The 19578-nt window shown below is 51.0% G+C and overlaps 1 protein-coding gene and 1 long non-coding RNA gene across 9 annotated transcripts in view; one reads left to right on the forward strand and one right to left on the reverse strand.

Annotated features, from left to right (window-relative positions):
• Positions 1-19578, reverse strand: part of LOC140421791 (uncharacterized) — an 864226-nt gene that overhangs the window by 789776 nt on the left and 54872 nt on the right. The window lies entirely within an intron of this gene.
• Positions 1-19578, forward strand: part of LOC140421854 (uncharacterized) — a 514775-nt gene that overhangs the window by 11154 nt on the left and 484043 nt on the right. Inside the window, exon 3 of one of the 2 annotated variants that reach the window (XR_011947128.1) lies at positions 651-1768. The exons of the other annotated variant lie outside the window; for it this stretch is intronic. This is a non-coding gene — a long non-coding RNA (uncharacterized lncRNA). Of the gene's footprint in view, positions 1-650; positions 1769-19578 lie in introns of those variants that run through there. 2 annotated transcript variants of the gene reach the window in all.

Here is a 19578-nt window from a genome sequence, read left to right on the forward strand (position 1 = left end):
AAAGATTCATAGAATAGAATTAGAACCATAGAATTCCCACAGAGCAGGAGGCCATTCGGACCATCGAGTCTGCACTGATTCTCTAAAAGGGCACCCTGCCTAGGCCCACACCCCTACCCTGTCCCTGTAACCCCATAGCCTCACCTAACCTGCACATCCCTGGACACTAAGGGGCAATTTATCAAGGCCAATCCGCCTAACTTGCTCTTCTTTCAACTGTTGGAGGAAACCTGAGCACCGGGTGGAAACCCACGCAGACACTGGGAGAATGCAAACTCCACACACACATCAAGGCCGGAATTGAACCCAAATCCCTGGCGCTGTGGGGCAGCAGTGCTAATCACTGTGCCACCAGAAGCATAGTTTCAGTCTCAATATTACTGTTTATGAAACTCAAGATCGAATTTGCTTTGCCATCTAATCTCTTTAATATGACCTGTAGGTGTAAAAAATCTCTCTTCACCTCTTTCTCTCTCCTCCCAAAGAGGCCAGTTGGGTTTTTATGACAATCCAGCAGTTTTCATGGCCACTTTTTCCCAGTGCCGTCCCCACAAATGACCAGATTCATTCAGCTCAATTTCACAACCTGCCTTTGTGTTTTTGTGGGTTCTCTCTCACTCCCTATTTTCTGTTTTCAATCCGTTTCACAGGGTGTTCGAAGGGGAGTCTCAAGTCCGGGAACTCAAACCAAGCATCACATCAGGATCTGACAGAGTCCTCAATTTATCATATCCTGAATAGCAGCGGATTTGGAATATGGAAGGAAAAAGCATCGTTCACAGTGCGGAGAAACCGTACACGTGTTGTGTGTGTGGCGGAGGATTTACTCGATCATCAGGCCTCACGAGACACAAATGCAGTCACACTGAGGAGAAACCGTGGAAATGTGCAGACTGTGGGAAAGTATTCACTTACCCATCCAGGCTGGAAACTCATCGGCACAGTCACACTGGGGAGAAACCATTCACCTGCTCCACGTGTGGGAACGGATTTGCTGATTCATCGAACCTGCTGAGACACCAGCGAATTCACACTGGGGAGAGACCATTCACCTGCTCCGAGTGTGGGAAGGGATTTGCTCATTCATCGAACCTGCTGAGACACCAGCTACTTCACACTGGGTAGAAACCATTCACCTGCTCCAAGTGTGGGAAGGGATTCACTCAGTCATCTGCTCTGTCCACACATCAGCGAGTTTACTCCAGGGAGAGACCATTTACCTGCTCTTGTGTGCGAAGGGATTTACTATTTCAGCCAACCTGCTGAGACACCAACAAGTTCACACTGATGAGAGACCGTTTCAATGTCCAGATTGCGGGAAGTGCTATAAAGGTTCTGGTGAACTGATGAGCCATCAACGTGTTCACACTGACGAGAGACCGTTTAGGTGCTCTCACTGCGGGACGGGGTTCAGACACTCATCTGACCTCACTGTACATCAGCGAATTCACACTGGGGAGAGGCCATTCGCCTGTTTCAAGTGTAGGAAGGAATTCACTCAGTTATCTGCCCTTCAGAACTATCAGCGAATTCGCACTGGAGAAAGACCGTTCACCTGCTCTCAGTGTGGGAAGGGATTCACCACTTCATCCCACCTGCTGAGACACCAACGAGGCCACAAGTAACCACAGTGATTGGATTTTGCTGTTACTCACATTCAGGACTGAACCATGTCCATTTGTGTCTCTTTCTGCTGATAACAAACTCCAGACAATTTACAGGGGCTAAAATTCTGCGTAAAAGTCAAATAAATTAGATTTGTGTTAAATATGCAGTGTGTTGAAACTTTTTAATATCTGACACAAGTTAGTTCCTTTTGAAGTACTCTCCCTCTCCCCTGCCTCTTCCATCCTCACCTCCAACAAGACGTGTGAGGAGCTTGTGGAGCTTCTTTGTGACTGAGATTGAGTAAATCTGATCAGCTGCCTCTGCTGCTTCCCTCCCTCCCACGAGCCCACCGGACCAAACTGTCTCTAAATTTCATCCTTTCCTGAACCCACATCTTTCTCTAGTTTCTCTCCCATCTTCCCTCAGGCCCTCTCAGAGCTCATCTTGTCCATGAGACCCAGCTCCTGCTCCATCGACCCTATTCCCACTGAGCTGCCGATCAGCCAACTACCCTGTGTCCGTGGATATTGTCAACATTTCTGTCTCTTCAGGTACTGTCCCTCTGTCCTTCAAATCTGCCATCATCAACCCCCTCAATAAAACAAACCCTTCACCCTGCCATCCTTACAAATTACTGCCCCGTCTTCAACCTCCCTATTGCGTAGATGCCAAGCTTTTGGCCAAGGTGATGGCGACGAGGATAGAGGACTGTGTCCCGGGGGTGGTGCATGATGATCAAACGGGGTTTGTTAAAGGGAGGCAAGCTAATATACGGAGGCTGCTGGGGGTGGTGATGATGCCCCACCGGAGGGGGAGGCGGAGATAGTGGTGGCGATGGATGCAGAGAAAGCATTTGATAGAGTGGAGTGGGACTACCTGTGGGAAGTACTGAGGAGATTTGGATTTGGAGAGGGGTTCATTAGATGGGTTCAGCTCCTATACAGGGCCCCGGTGGCAAGTGTGATTACAAATAGGCAACGATCTGACCACTTCCGACTATATAGGGGTACAAGACAGGGATGTCCCCTGTCCTCGTTACTGTTTGCGTTGGCAATTGAGCCACTGGCCATAGCGCTGAGGGGCTCCAGGAAGTGGAGGGGGGTACTTAGAGGAGGAGAAGAGCATCGGGTGTCATTATGCGCGGATGATTTGTTGTTGTATGTCGCGGACCCAGTGGAGGGGATGCCTGAGATAATGCAGACACTCAGGGAGTTTGGAGAATTTTCAGGATATAAATTGAATACGGGGAAGAGTGAACTGTTTGTGATGCACCCCGGGGAACAGAGCAGGGGAATAGACGATTTACCGTTGAGGAGGGTAACAAGGGATTTCCGGTATTTAGGGATCCAGGTGGCCAGGAACTGGGGAACCTTGCATAAGCTTAACTTGGCACGACTGGTAGAGCAGATGGAAGAGGACTTTAGGAGGTGGGACATGGCGCCCCTGTCATTGGCGGGCAGGGTGCAGGCGGTTAAAATGGTGGTCCTTCCGAGGTTTCTTTTTGTGTTCCAGTGCCTCCCTGTACTGATTACAAAGGCCTTTTTTAAGAAGGTGGACAAGAGTATTATGAGCTTTGTGTGGGCTGGAAAGACCCCAAGAGTAAAGAGGGGGTTCCTGCAGCGCAGTAGGGACAGAGGGGGACTGGCACTGCCGAGTCTAAGTGATTATTATTGGGCCGCCAACGTGCCAATGGTACGTAAGTGGATGAGGGAAGGGGAAGGAGCGGCGTGGAAAAGACTGGAGATGGCGTCCTGTAGGGGACCTAGCCTAAAAGCATTGGCGACGGCGCCTTTACCGTTCTCCCCGAAAAAATACACCACAAACCCAGTGGTAGTGGCAACTCTGAAAATTTGCGGGCAGTGGAGACGACATAAGGGAGTGACGGGTGCCTCAGTGTGGTCCCCGATAAGGAACAACCATAGGTTCGTCCCGGGAAAGATAGATGGGAGATTTAAATCTTGGCAGCGAGCAGGAATTGCGAAATTGAAGGACTTGTTCTTAGATGGGACGTTCGCGAGTCTGGGAGCACTGACAGAAAAATATGGGTTGCCACCTGGGAATGCATTTCGCTATATGCAAGTGAGGGCATTTGTGAGGCAACAGGTGAGGGAATTTCCACAGCTCCCGGCGCAAGAGATCCAGGACAGAGTGATTTTGGGGGCGTGGGTGATGGTAGGGTGTCAGATATATATAGGGAAATGAGAGACGAGGGGGAGAGGATGGTCGAGGAGCTGAAGGGAAAATGGGAGGAGGAGTTGGGGGAAGAGATTGAGGAGGTGCTGTGGGCAGATGCCCTAAGTAGGGTAAACTCTTCGTCCTCGTGTGCCAGGCTCAGCCTGATACAATTCAAGGTTCTGCACAGGGCGCATATGACTGGAGCAAGGCTGAGTAGATTTTTTGGAGTGGAGGATAGGTGTGGGAGATGCGCGGGAAGCCCGGCGAACCACACCCACATGTTTTGGTCATGTCCGGTATTGCATGGGTTCTGGGTGGGTGTGGCAAAAGTGATTTCAAAGGTGGTGGGGGTCCAGGTCGAACCAGGCTGGGGGTTGGCTATATTTGGGGTTGCAGGTGAGCCTGGAGTGCAGGAGGCGAGAGAGGCCGATGTTTTGGCCTTTGCGTCCCTAGCAGCCCGGCGAAGGATTCTACTTATGTGGAAAGAAGCTAAACCCCCGGGCGTGGAGGCCTGGATAAACGACATGGCAGCGTTCAGAAAACTGGAGCGGATAAAGTACGCACTAAGAGGTTCTTTATTCTGAGTGTGAGCACAAGGCTGTGTCTCTGTCACACACACATACCATTTCCTTGGTTCACATTTCCACACCGAGAACAGCTCTTCACACATCTCCTTTCGACACAATTGCAGCAATATGAGCAAGGATGTGAAGCTCGGTAATATTCACCCACATTTCAGAACAGCAAAGGTTCCACTGGAACAAAGATTCAGTCATTTTCTATTGCAGGCAAATTACAGAGCAGTACAGGAGCACACTGACAGTGTAACACAGTCTCATTAGTCTGCAGACTCCTGTTAAATACAGAGCAGTACAGGAGCACACTGACAGTGTAACACAGTCTCATCAGTCTGCAGACTCCTGTTAAATACAGAGCAGTACAGGAGCACACTGACAGTGTAACACAGTCTCATCAGTCTGCAGACTCCTGTTAAATACAGAGCAGTACAGGAGCACACTGACAGTGTAACACAGTCTCATCAGTCTGCAGGCTCCTGTTAAATACAGAGCAGTACAGGAACACACTGACAGTGTAACACAGTCTCATCAGTCTGCAGACTCCTGTTAAATACAGAGCAGTACAGGAGCACACTGACAGTGTAACACAGTCTCATCAGTCTGCAGGCTTGAGCGGAGAGATGGCAGTTGGAGTTTAAACCGGATAAATGTGAAGTGATGCATTTTGGAAGGTCTAATACGGGTAGGGAACATACAGTGAATGGTAGAACCCTCGAGTGTATTGGCAGTCAGAGAGATCTAGGTGTACAGGTCCACAGGTCACTGTAAGGTGGAGAAGGTAGTCAAGAAGGCATACGGCATGCTTGCTTTCATTGGCCAGGGCACTGAGTATAAAAATTGGCTAGTCATGTTGCAGCTGTATAGAACCTTAGTTACGCCACATTTGGAGTATAATGTTCAAGTTATTTTTACGCAGAGGGTAGTGGTTGCCTGGAACTCGCTGCCGGAGGAGGCGGTGGAAGCAGGGACGATAGTGATATTTAAGGGGCATCTTGACAAGTACATGAATAAGATGGGAATAGAGAGAAACGGACCCCGGAAGTGTAGAAAATTTTAGTTTAGACGGGCAGCATGGTCGACGCAGGCTTGGACGGCCGAAGGGTCTGTTCCTGTGCTGTAAATTTCTTTGTTCTTTGTTCTCTTTGACTCCTGTTAAATACAGAGCAGTACAGCGGCACAGACAGTGGATTTGTTTATTGTCGCGTGTACCAAGGTACAGTGAAAAGTATTTTTCTGCGAGCAGCTCAACAGATCATTAAGTAGATGACAAGAAAAGGAAATAAAAGAAAATACATAATACGGCAACACAGGGTTCACAATGTAGCACCATAAACACCGGCATCGGGTGAAGCATTCAGGGGTGTAGTGTTAATCAGGTCAGTCCATGAGGGGGTCCTTTAGGAGTCTGGTCACAGTGGGGAAGAAGCTGTTTTTGTGTCTGTTTGTGCGTGTTCTCCGACTTTTTTTAATCTGCCAGATGGAAAAGTAACAGTCTCATCAGTCTGCAGACTCCTGTTAAATACAGAGCAGTACAGGAGCACACTGACAGTGTAACACAGTCTCATCAGTCTGCAGACTCCTGTTAAATACAGAGCCGTACAGGAGCACACTGACAGTGTAACACAGTCTCATCAGTCTGCAGACTCCTGTTAAATACAGAGCCGTACAGGAGCACACTGACAGTGTAACACAGTCTCATCAGTCTGCAGGCTCCTGTTAAATACAGAGCAGTACAGGAGCACACTGACAGTGTAACACAGTCTCATCAGTCTGCAGACTCCTGTTAAATACAGAGCAGTACAGGAGCACACTGACAGGGTAACACAGTCTCATCAGTCTGCAGGCTCCTGTTAAATACAGAGCAGTACAGGAGCACACTGACAGTGTAACACAGTCTCATCAGTCTGCAGACTCCTGTTAAATACAGAGCAGTACAGGAGCACACTGACAGTGTAACACAGTCTCATCAGTCTGCAGACTCCTGTGAAATACAGAGCAGTACAGGAGCACACTGACAGTGTAACACAGTCTCATCAGTCTGCAGACTCCCGTTAAATACAGAGCAGTACAGGAGCACACTGACAGTGTAACACAGTCGCATCAGTCTGCAGACTCCTGTTAAATACAGAGCAGTACAGGAGCACACTGACAGTGTAACACAGTCTCATCAGTCTGCAGACTCCTGTTAAATACAGAGCAGTACAGGAGCACACTGACAGTGTAACACAGTCTCATCAGCCTACAGACTCCTGTTAAATACAGAGCAGTACAGGAGCACACTGACAGTGTAACACAGTCTCATCAGTCTGCAGACTCCTGTTAAATACAGAGCAGTACAGGAGCACACTGACAGTGTAACACAGTCTCATCAGTCTGCAGACTCCTGTTAAATACAGAGCAGTACAGGAGCACACTGACAGTGTAACACAGTCTCATCAGTCTGCAGACTCCTGTTAAATACAGAGCAGTACAGGAGCACACTGACAGTGTAACACAGTCTCATCAGTCTGCAGACTCCTGTTAAATACAGAGCAGTACAGGAGCACACTGACAGTGTAACACAGTCTCATCAGTCTGCAGACTCCTGTTAAATACAGAGCAGTACAGGAGCACACTGACAAAGTCCAATCACTTGGGACCAGGTACAGGGTCCGCCCCGAAAGGCGGGAAGCCCCTGGGGACTATAAGAATTGTGCCCCAAGTTCAAGTCGCTGTCTTCTCCACCGCTTCTCCAGCTCTTCACTCTTCAGCAGCTGGTCGAAACTGTAAGTCTTACTTCAACGGTCGCTACGAGATAGGCGCTCCTAGCTACCAACCTGTACCAACTTCGAATCCCGCAGGCTCAGAACCCGAACGAAAGGTCATTTGTTTCCCTGACCTGGTGGGCCAGTCCGAAGCTAAGTATAGGCCTGTTAGTTGTAGAAGTAGCTTAGACGTAGAATTTGTGCATGAGTAGCGATTACTGTGTATAATAAATGTGCTTTGATTTAAATCGTACTAAGCGGTGCATTGGATTATTGATCATTACTCGGACTTGAACCACGTGGCGGTATCATAAAGATACCTGGCGACTCGAGCAAAGGTAATAAAACAGAGCAATTAAACTAAGGCAAAAGTTAGCAACACCGCGAGGTCCAACAAAAGATCTCAGATAACGAGGTCGAGATCTTGGGCCTAGCGGTATAAGGTGGAGGCGCTCCAGAAGGAATGGCAGGAACGGTTCGAGGAGATGGAGAATCGGCCGAGGCGGAAGAATCTGTGGACCCTGGGTCTCCCAGAGGGGCTGGAGGGGTCGGACGTGGGGGCCTGTGTGGTCACCCATGTTAAACTTGCTGATGGGAGCGGGGTCCTTCCAGGGGCCCCTGGAGCTTGAAGGGGCCCATAGAGTGTTGGCGAGGAGGCCCAAGGCTAACGAGCCTCCGCGGGTGATGATGGTGCAGTTTCAGCAGTCCGCTGATCAGGAGTGCGTACTCAGGTGGGCCAAGAAGGAGAGGAGCAGCAGGTGGGAGAACGCGGAGGTTCGGATATACCAGGACTGGAGTGCGGAGGTGGCGAAGAAGAGGGCCGGGTACAACCGGGCGAAGGCGGTGCTGCACAGGAAGGGAGTGAAGTTTGGCATGTTGCAGCCGGCACGACTGTGGGTCACCTACAAGGACCGGCACCATTATTTTGAGTCTCCGGAGGAGGCGTGAGCCTTTGTTCAGGCCGAGAAGCTGGTCACAAACTGAAGGTCGGGATGGGTGGTCGGGCATGGGGATGGTCGGGGATTGTTGATTGTTGTGGTTGTTTTACATTTTGAGGGGTTCTTTGTTCTTGTCTCTTTTTGATTCGGTGTGGGTGGTTAGGGTGGGTTGGGCACTGTTTTGGTTGGGTCTGTCGGGTGGGCTCTTGGAGGGGGGCAAGTAAACGGAGTAGGGGTGGATGGCTGGTGGGGTGGATGGCCGGTAGGGGGGATGGGGCCCCGCGGGGGAGGCCCGAGTCGGGGGTGAGGAGACTGGGCCTGTAAAAGTAGCTGCGCCAGAGGAGGCGGGGCCGGGCAGGTGGAAAGCGCGGGCTTTTTCCCACGCTGAAGGCTGAGGGGGCGGGGCGGGGAAGCAAGGGTTGTTTCCCGCGCTTGGGATGGAAGGGGGATGCGGAGAGCCTGCTGATGGGTAATGGAGGGGGAGGGGAAGTCCCACAATGGGAGGAGTCGAAGGAGAGGCGGGAGTGGCTGGGGTCAGCAGGAGTCAGCTGACTTGCGGGAGTGCAATGGGGAGAGCAAAGCAGCTAGGAGGGGTCCTAGCTGGGGGAGGAGGGGTGGGGGGGAACCAGGTTGCTGCTGGTATGGTCAAGGGGGAGCTGGAGTGAGTAGAGGGGGAACGGGCCGGGCGTGGGGTGTGGGCGCGTGGCTGGCTGAGGAGGGGTTATGGCTAGTCGACGGGGGAGGGGGGCGGGTAGCCTCCTGATCCGGCTGATAACCTGGAACGTAAGGGGACTGAACGGGCCGGTCAAGTGGGCCCGGGTATTTGCGCACTTGAAGGGGCTGAAGGCAGATGTGATCATGCTCCAGGAGACACACCTGAAAGTGGCAGACCAGGTAAGATTGAGGAAGGGGTGGGTAGGTCAGGTGTTTCATTCGGGACTGGATGCCAAAAATCGGGGGGGTGGCGATCTTGGTGGGAAAGAGGGTGTCTTTCGAGGCGTCGAGCATTGTGACAGACAATGGCGGCAGGTACGTAATGATAAGTGGTAAGCTGCAAGGGGAAAGGGTGGTGCTGGTCAACGTGTAAGCCCCGAACTGGGACAATGCGGGTTATATGCAGCGCATGTTGGGTTGGATCCCGGATTTGGAAGTGGGGGGCCTGATAATGGGGGGGGTCTTTAACACGGTGTTGGATCCGGCACTGGACCGCTCCAAGTCTAGGACAGATAGGAGGCCGCCGGCGGCTAAAGTGCTGAGGGAGTTTATGGACCAGATGGGAGGGGTGGACCCTTGGAGGTTTGCAAGGCCGGGGACGAGGGAATTTTCATTCTTCTCGCATGTTCATAAGGCTTATTCCCGGATCAACTTTTTTATTATGAGCTGGGCGCTGGTAGCGAGAGTAGAGGATACCGAATACTCGGCGATAGCCATTTCGGATCACGCCCCGCATTGGGTAGACCTAGAGCTGGGGGAGGAGAGGGACCAGCGCCCGCTGTGGCGCTTGGAGGTGGGGCTGTTGGCGGTGGAGGTGAGCGAGCGGGTCCGAGGAAGCATAGAGATACCTGGAGACCGACGATAACGGGGAGGTCCGAGTGGGGATGGTCTGGGAGACGCTGAAGGCGGTGGTTAGGGGAGAGCTGATCGCCATTAGGGCCCACAAGGAGAGAGCAGAGGGAGAGAGAGAGGCTGGTGGGGGAGATGGTGAGGGTAGACAGGAGGGACGCGGAGGTGCGGAGGAGGTACTGTTGAGGGCGAGGCGTAGGCGTAGCCTCCAGGCCAAATTCGACCTGTTGACCACCAGGAATGCGGAGGCGCAGTGGAGGAAGGCCCAAGGGGTGGTTTATGAATATGGGGGAAAGGCAAGCCGGATGCTGGCTCATCAGCTTTGGAAGCGGGACGCAGCTAGGGAGATCGGGGAAGTTGGCATCAATGGGATCTTCAGGGACTTTTATGAGTAACTGTATCGGTCCGAGCCCCCACTGGAGGAGAGAGGGATGGGCCGCTTTCTGGACCATTTGAGGTTCCCGAAGGTGGAGGAGGGGCTGGTGGCGGGATTAGGGGTCCCGATTGGGCTGGAGGAGCTGGCCAAAGGGATAGGGAGCATTCAGGCGGGGAAGGCCCAAGGGTTTCCCGGTCGAATTCTGCAAAAAATATGTGGACCTGTTGGGCCCGTTGCTGGTTAGGACCTTCAATGAGGCAAGGGGGGGGGGGGGGCCTTGCACCCGACGATGTCCCGGGCACTGATCTCCTTCACTCTGAAGCGGGACAAGGATCCCCTGCAGTGTGGGTCTTACAGGCCGATTTTGTTGTTAAATGTAGATGCCAAGATGCTGACGAAGGTCTTAGCCACGAGAATTGAGGATTGGGTGCCGCAGGTTATCCGCGAAGACCAGACGGGGTTCGTGAAGGGGAGGCAGTTGAACGTGAATGTGCGGAGGCTCTTGACTGTTATTATGATGCCGGCGAGGGAGGGGGAGGCGGAGATAGTGGTGGCGATGGACGCTGAGAAGGCCTTCGATAGGGTACAGTCGGGGTACTTTTGGGAGGTGCTGAAGAGGTTCGGGTTTGGGGAGGGGTTCGTCAGGTGGGTTAGGCTGTTGTACAAGGTCCCGATGGCAAGTGTGGCCACGAACACGAGGAGGTCTGAGTACTTTTGGTTGCATCGAGGGACGAGGCAGGGGTGTCCCCTATCCCCCCTGCTCTTCGCACTGGCGATTGAACCCCTGGCTCTGGCACTGAGGGAGTCGAGGAACTGGATGGTGTTGGTGCGGGGTGGGGAGGAGCATAGGGTGTCGCTCTATGCGGACGACTTGCTGCTATATGTGGCGGACACAGTGGGGGAAATGTCGGAGGTAATGAGGATCCTCAGGGAGTTCGGGGATTTCTCAGGGTACAAGCTCAATATGGGGAAGAGCAAGTTGTTCGTGGTTCACCCAGGGGACCAGGAGAGGGGTAGTGGCGAGCTCCCACTAAAAAGTGCGGAGAGGAGCTTCAAGTATTTGGGGGTCCAGGTGGCCAGGAGCTGGGAGGCCCTGCATAGACTTAATTTCACGAGGCTAGTGGAGCAAATGGAGGAGGAGTTTAAGAGGTGGGACGCGTTGCCGCTGTCCCTGGCGGGTAGGGTGCAGTCAGTCACTATGACAGTGCTCCCAAGGTTTTTGTTCCTGTTCCAGTGCCTCCCCATTCTTATCCCGAAGGACTTCTTTAGGCGGGTCAACAGGAGCATAACGGGGTTTGTGTGGGCGCGAGGGACTCCGAGGGTGAGAAGGGTGTTCCTGGTGCGGAGTAGGGATGGGGGGGCGCTGGCACTGCCCAACCTCTGTGGGTACTACTGGGCCGCCAATGTGGCGATGGTGCGCAAGTGGGTGATGGAGGGGGAGGGGGCTGTATGGAAGAGGCTGGATACCGCGTTTTGTGAAGGTACGAGTCTGGAGGCGCTGGCAATGGCGCCGCTCCCTCCAATGAGGTATACCACGAGCCCGCTGGTGGCGGCTCCCCTCAAAATCTGGGGGCAATGGAGGCAGCACAGGGGGGAAGTGGGGGCCTCGGTGCGGACTCTGAAACGGGGGAACCACCGGTTTGTCCCAGGGAGAATAGATGGAGGGTTTTCGGGGTGGCACAGGGCAGGGATAAGAAGGTTGGGGAACCTGTTTGTGGACGGGAAGTTCGCGAGCCTGGGTGCGCTGGAGAAGTACGGGCTCCCCCCGGGAACACCTTTTGATATCTACAGGGAAGGGCGTTTGCCAGGCGGCAAGTGGTGGAATTCCCGCTGCTGCTACCATGCACGGTACAGGACAGGGTGCTCTCGGGGGTGTGGGTGGGAGAGGGGAAGATCTCAGCAACATACCAGGTGATGCAGGAGTAGGAGGAGGCCTCGGTGGAGGAGCTGAAAGGTAAGTGAGAGAAGGAGTTGGGGGAGGAGATTGAGGAGGGGATGTGGACAGATACCCGAGGGAGGGTGAACTCTTCCTCTTAGTGCGCGAAGCTCAGCCTCATACAGTTTATGGTGCTGCACAGGGCACACATGACCGGGACAAGGATGAGCCGTTTTTTGGGGGGTGAGTACAGGTGTGTTAGGTGCTCAGGGAGCCCAGCAAACCACACCCATATATTCTTGGCATGCCCAGCGCTGGAGGAATTTTGGAAGGGCGTAGCAAGGACGGTGTCGAGGGTGGCAGGATCCAGGGTCAAACCGGGCTGGGGACTCACAATATTTGGGGTTGCAGGGGAACCGGGAGTACAGGAGTCGAAAGAGGCTGGTATAATTGGAGAGGGTGAACTATGCCTTAACGGGATCGGTGCAAGGGTTTTTCAGGCCGTGGCAACCGTTCTTGGACTTCCTGGCAGAACGGTAGACAATGGTCAGCAGCGGCAGCAACATGGGGCGGGGGGGGGGGTTCTATTTTATTTTTGGTTTTCTGTACTGGGGGATCTGAGGGGGTGTATGTATTTGCTATGTGTTAATTCGGGGTGTTAATTTATTATTTATGTATAGGGGGAGGGGGCACGGGGTTGTTTTGTTTTGTATTTAATTCTATTGGGTTCCTTTTACATTTTGTTGTTGCTATTTTGTGAAAACTTTAATAAAATTAAAAAAATAAAAAATAGAATTTACAGTGCAGGAGGCCATTCGGCCCATCAAGTCTGCACCGGCCCTTGGAAGGAGCATCCTAGCTAAGCCCACACCTCCACCTATCCCCGTAACCCCCCAACCTTTTCAGATACTAAGGCAATTTACCATTGTCACCTCCCGATTCGACAATTCCATTATACACCTGGCTGCTCTCCCACATTCTACCTCTGTAAACTTAAAGCAATCCAAAAGTCTGCTACCCATGTCTTAATTCACAGCAAGTTCCTTTCCCCTATGATCCCTGTGCTCCGAGACTTGCATTCGTTCCCAGTCAATTCTCACCCTTGTTTTCAAATCCCTGCATGGCCTCGTCTCTCCCTGTGTCTGTCATCTCCTCCAGCTCCACAACCCCCTGGGATATCTGCACAGCTCTGATCCTGGGCAGCACGGTAGCCTTGTGGATAGCACAATTGCTTCACAGCTCCAGGGTCCCAGGTTCGATTCCGGCTTGGGTCACTGTCTGTGCGGAGTCTGCACATCCTCCCTGTGTGTGCGTGGGTTTCCTCCGGGTGCTCCGGTTTCCTCCCACAGTCCAAAGATGTGCAGGTTAGGTGGATTGGCCATGATAAATTGCCCTTAAGTGTCCAAAATTGCCCTTAGTGTTGGGTGGGGTTACTGGGTTATGGGGATAGGGTGGAGGTGTTGACCTTGGGTAGGGTGCTCTTTCCAAGAGCCGTTGCAGACTCGATGGGCCGAATGGCCTCCTGTAAATTCTGTGAAATTCTATGAAAAGTGGTAAATGGAAATTTAGATAATGAGAGGTTAGGAACAGACTTCAGTTAACTCCCCATAAAAATAAGATCACTTCAGGACAATGGAAAAAAATGATTGGTGGGGAAGCTACAAATAATCCTTGAAAAAAAAAAAAATTCAGAGTACCCAATTATTCTTTTTTTTCCAATTAAGGGGTAATTTAGCCTGGCCAATCCACCTAACCTGCACATCTTTGGGTTGTGGGGATGAAACCCGTGCAGATACGTGGAGAATGTGCAAACTCCACACGGACAGTGACCCAGGGCCGGGATTCAAACCCGGGTCCTCAGCGCTGTAGTCCCAGTGCTAACCACTGCTCCACGTGCTGCCCTAGCTACAAATAATTCAAATAACTTTATTGAACAGTTCTCAAATGGAAAGGCACAGTCTAAAGATGTGCAGGTTAGGTGGATTGGCCATGATAAATTGCCCTTAGTGTCCAAAATTGCCATTAGTGTTGGGTGGGGTTACTGGGTTATAGAGGTGTGGACCTCGGATAGGGTGCTCTTTCCAAGAGCCGGTGCAGACTCGATGGGCCGAATGGCCTCCTTCTGCATTGTAAATTCTATGAAATCTATGGACTCTTGCACACCCCCGATTCTAATTACTCCGCCATGGTTTTAAGTTCCCTCGGCCCCAAGCACTGAATTCCCTCCCTAAACCTCCCCGTCTCCACCTCACTTAAGACTCAATTTAAAACTCACCTCTTTAATCAGGTTTTTGGTCACCTGCCCTAATATCTCCTTTTGTGTCTGGGTGTCTCACTTTGTTTTATAATGTTGCTGTGAAGTTGACTGGGATGATTTATGATGTTAAAGGTGTTATATAAATAGAAGTTGTTGTTGTTGACTGTAACCCTGACCTCCTGTTTTACAAAATCCCATTGGTTTCACAACAAACTCTCTCTCTGATGTTTTGCCCCCTGCGGGTTTGCAGCCTCTATAAAGACGGCGGCCGTTAACTCAGGCCTGTCACCGGGAGCAGACCGCAGCTGCCCCGCTGCTCGATGCAAACCCGGGCCCGGAAACTTCTTATCGGGGTTCGGAACCTCCACCGGGTTTCAGTGAAACCTCCCGGCCGAGTGCAGCATCGGCACTGAGCATGCTCCAGCTCACAATGCCCAGGGAGTGATTGACGGCAGCTCTAGACCAATAGGAAGAGAGGGGTAGGCCTGGAGGACCGAGTGGTTGTAGCGGGTCCTCCAACCATTCGGAGTGAATGAGGGGCGGGGCTCAGCCCAGTCGCCCATGTGGGCTGGAGCATGCGTAGTGCTGATCACAGCTCAGGATTCAGGCGGTCAGGTGGAATTCTTCAGCCGGTCAAATCCCGGGCGGTGAGTCCTGCGGGAGGAATGGGGCCGGCGGGTGGGTCGGGATACCTCATAAACACTCCGTGTAGGCCCCACAGTCCACACGAAACTCGGATACGGCAGTTCAACCGGTGAAAGCTGCTCGGGCTTTTCCCCGAGACAGGCCCGGATGGGCGAAGAGAGCCCCGGCTTTGCTCCGCCTCCCATTCACTCTGATTGGCTGGAGGACTAGAAGCTCTTGTTCGGTCACCCAGACCCGCCTCCTCTTCCTATTGGTCCGAACCCGCCGTTAATCAGTTCCCGGGCATTGTGAGCTGGAGCAAACCCTTCACCATCATTTTGTGGAGATGCCGGCGTTGGACTGGGATGAGCTCAGAGTCTTACAACACCAGGTTAAAGTCCAACAGGTTTGTTTCAAATACTAGCTATCGGAGCACTGCTCCTTCCTCGTGTGAATGAAGGGGTATGTTCCAGAAACATATATAATAGACAAATTTGTCTATATATATGTTTCTGGAACATACCTCTTTATTCACCTGAGGTAGGAGCAGTGCTCCGAAAGCTAGTGTTTGAAACAAACTTGTTGGACTTTAACTTGGTGTTGTAAGGCTACTTACTGTGTTCACAATCATTGTCAGCTCCCTGGTTTGCAGCTGCGGGGCTTCTCCCTCCCTCCCTGGAACAGGCCCAGGTTAACGGGCACCATCCTGCTTCAGACACTGGAGGATGGTTCACATCAGAGGATGGGGGAGGGGGGATAATAAATAAGAGCTTACACTTTGCACTCAAATCAATGAGGACTCTGATCTCTGGTAAGGAAGGAAACCCTGGCAGGTGGGCAGGGAGGATTCACAAACACCCGATGGAGGCCCCAAATCCTCAATAAGACCCATTGATTTTGTCAGGCAGGAGCTGGAGAACTGCACCCAGGCAGAGGAGAGGGAGGGAGAAAACTGGGAGTGGAGGAAAGAAATGGGAGTGCAGATGGTGAGATGGGTTTGGATTTCAGCCAAGGGAGGAGGGAGAGTGTGTGGGACGGGGATTTCCAGCTTTGGGGGAACAAGAGCGAAAAAAATGTTCCAGAGAAACTAGAATTGTCTGTTCAGAATTTCTATCCTGGACTGACAGTGATGGCTTTTGTAAACTCCTTTTACAGGGGGTTAGAATTGGAGTATTTGCAGATAACAAACTGAACCCAACAGAAAGGATTGTCTCTTTGCAAATTCTATACTGCATTGACAGTGATGACTTTTGTACCATGGGAGATTACAGCTCTCAGGAAAGATTAAATGGAGAGGGGCGATGTGAAATAGTGACCATCAATAAACAACAAATCATAAATACAAGATAGTTATGAATAAATCCAAGGGGACAATACAGACAAAATTATTTATTACAGGTTCAGAATGTGCAACTCATTACCATGTTAAGGAGTTGAGGAAAGTGCTGAGATGTTTTCAAAAGGAAATGGGACAAGCACATGAGAGAAAATGGAAGCTGAAAGGCTGAGATTTGATAGGTGTGACAGTCGGAGATGTGTGCCGAGTATGGACAGCAGCAGAATCTGTGACAAAATGGCCTGCTTGTGTCTTATATATTCACAGTATTGGGCAGCACGGTGGTGCAGTGGTTAGCACTGCAGTCTCACGGCGCCAAGGTCCCAGGTTCGATCCTGACTCTGGGTCACTGTCCGTGTGGAGTTTGCACATTCTCCCCGTGTTTGCGTGGGTTTCGCCCCCACAACCCAAAGATGTGCAGGGTAGGTGAATTGGCCATGCTAAATTGCCCCTTAATTGGAAAAAAATTTAATTGGGTACTCTAAATTTAAAAAAGAAAAAATATATATATATATATTCACAGTATTTCAGTGTAATCTTCTTTTACAGAATATTTGCAGATGCAAACATCATGTCGAGATCTGACACAGTCACTTGATTCATCAGGACCGGCCTTTCAACGTGGAAGGAGAAATGTTTGTCTGTTTTGTCTTTTGGAAAAAATTTCAAAAATCACTGTGATTGGAAAAGCACCGAGACACAGACATCTAAGTAATTTTCCACAGTTAGCTGGAACTGAGCTTCAACCAATCACACAGCATGAAATTAAATTGCAGCATTTACATCAGGGAGACACCGTACTCAGGCTTCAACTGATGATCCATGTTGGAGAGACATAAGGACATTCGCACCAAAGGAATCAAGAAGCAGCAATAGGACATTCAGCCCCGTGAGCCTGTTCCACCATTTAATAACATCACGGCTGATCTGATAGTGACTTCAAATCTGCATCCCACCTGCACCTGATAACTTGTCGATAACCATGGAGAAACCGTGGAAATGTGGGGACTGTGGGAAAGGATTCAATTCCCCGTCTAAATTGGAAACTCATCAACGTATTCACACTGGGGAAAGGCCGTTCACCTGCTCGGTGTGTGCGAAGGGATCCACTCGGTCATCAAACCTCCTGACACACCAACTTGTTCATACTGATCAGAGACCGTTTAAATGTGCTGACTGTCAGAAGGGCTTTAAAAACAGAAACGATTTACTGACGCATCAACGCCATCACACTGGGGAGAGGCCATTCACCTGCTCCTTGTGTGGGATGCGATTCACTCAGTCATCAATCCTCCTGAGACACCAACTAGTTCATACTGATCAGAGACCTTTTAAATGTGCTGACTGTGAGAAAAGCTTTAAAAGTAAAATGAATTTACTGAGACACCAACGCAATCACACTGGGGAGAGGCCATTCACCTGCTCCGTCTGTGGGAAGGGATTCACATGTTCATCCCAGCTTCTGCAACACCAGCGAGTTCACACTGGGGAGAGACCGTACTCTTGCTCCGTGTGTGACAAGAAATTTACTGAGTCATCCCACCTGACTAGACACCAACTTGTTCACATTGATCAGAAACCTTTTAAATGTTCTGACTGAAAAGAGATTTAAAAGTAAACCGAATCTGCGGAAACACCAGCGAGTTCACACGGAAACAGAATCATAGCATTTACAGTGCAGAAGGAGGGCATTCGGCCCATCGAGTGCACCGGCCGTTGCAAAGAGCACCTTACTTAAGCCCATACCTCCAACCTAACCCATAACCCCACCTCACCTTTTTGGACACGAAGGGCAATTTAGCATGGCCGATCCACCTAATCTACACATTTTTGGACTTGTGGGAGGAAACTGGAGCACCCGGAGCAAACCCACGCAGACATGGGGAGAACATGCAAACTCCGCACAGACAGTGAGCCAAGCTGGGAATTCTGGGACCCTGGAGCTTTGAAGCAACAGTGCTAACCACTGTGCTACCGTGTGGCCCACATGTGGGAGCGGTACTGGGGAGAGGCTGTTTAACTGCTCCGTATGTGGGAGGAGATTCACTCAGTCAAACAATCTGCACAGACATCAGCAAGTTCACAGGCAACAGCAGGGTTTGGATTCAGCTGTTGTTGCTGCTGTTGGTCACATCCGGGACTGAATGATGCCTGGACGTCTGTTTCCAGTGGGGCTCCACAGTTTCCGGTATATATCAATGATTTAGACTTAAATGTATGCACCGGGATTACACAAAAGTTGCTCATGTGTTTCAGATAATGAGGGAGAAAGCCATGGACTGGGTCAGGAGGATGCCGGCTCATTGGTCTAGGGGTAAGATTCTCGCTTCAGGGTTTGCGCTACATGAAAGGGCAGCACGGTAGCATTGTGGATAGCACAATTGCTTCACAGCTCCAGGGTCCCAGGTTCGATTCCGGCTTAGGTCACTGTCTGTGCAGAGTCTGCACATCCTCCCCGTGTGTGCGTGGGTTTCCTCCGGGTGCTCCGGTTTCCTCCCACAGTCCAAAGATGTGCAGGTTAGGTGGATTGGCCATGATAAATTGCCCTTCGTGTCCAAAATTGCCCTTAGTGTTGGGTGGGGTTACTGGGTTATGGGGATAGGTTGGAGGTGTTGACCTTGGGTAGGGTGCTCTTTCCAAGAGCCGTTGCAGACTCGATGGGCCGAATGGCCTCCTTCTGCACCGTAAATTCTATGAAATTCTATGAAAAGTGGTAAATGGAAATTTAGATAATGAGAGGTTAGGAACAGACTTCAGTTAACTCCCGATAAAAATAAGATCACTTCAGGAAAATGGAAAAAACTGATTGGTGGGGAAGCTACAAATAATTATTTGTATTATTTGTAGAATTATTTGTAGCTAGGGCAGCACGGTAGCCTTGTGGATAGCACAATTGCTTCACAGCTCCAGGGTGCCAGGTTCGACTCTGGCTTGGGTCACTGTCTGTGCGGAGTCTGCACATCCTCCCCGTGTATGCGTGGGTTTCCTCCGGGTGCTCCGGTTTCCTCCCACAGTCCAAAGATGTGCAGGTTCGGTGGATTGGCCATGATAAATTGCCCTTAGTGTCCAAAATTGTCCTTAGTGTTGGGTGGGGTTACTGGGTTACTGGGTTATGGGGATAGGGTGGAGGTGTTGACCGTGGGTAGGGTGTTCTTTCCAAGAGCCCGTGCAGACTCGATGGGCCGAATGGCCTCCTTCTGCACTGTAAAATTCTATAATCCTTTAAAAAAAAAAATCAGAGTACCCAATTATTCTTTTTTTTTTCCAATTCAGGGGCAATTTAGCCTGGCCAATCCACCTAACCTGCACATCTTTAGGTTGTGGGGGTGAAACCCATGCAGGCACGTGGAGAATGTGCAAACTCCACACGGACAGTGACCCAGGGCCGGGATTCAAACCCACTGCTCCACGTGCTGCCCTAGCTACAAATAATTCTAATAACTTTATTGAACAGTTCTCAAATGGAAAGGCACTTGACCACATTAAAACTAAGGATCTGCAAT

This window comes from Scyliorhinus torazame, chromosome 5 (assembly GCF_047496885.1).
Source record: "Scyliorhinus torazame isolate Kashiwa2021f chromosome 5, sScyTor2.1, whole genome shotgun sequence".
In the NCBI taxonomy this organism is placed as follows: domain Eukaryota; kingdom Metazoa; phylum Chordata; class Chondrichthyes; order Carcharhiniformes; family Scyliorhinidae; genus Scyliorhinus; species Scyliorhinus torazame.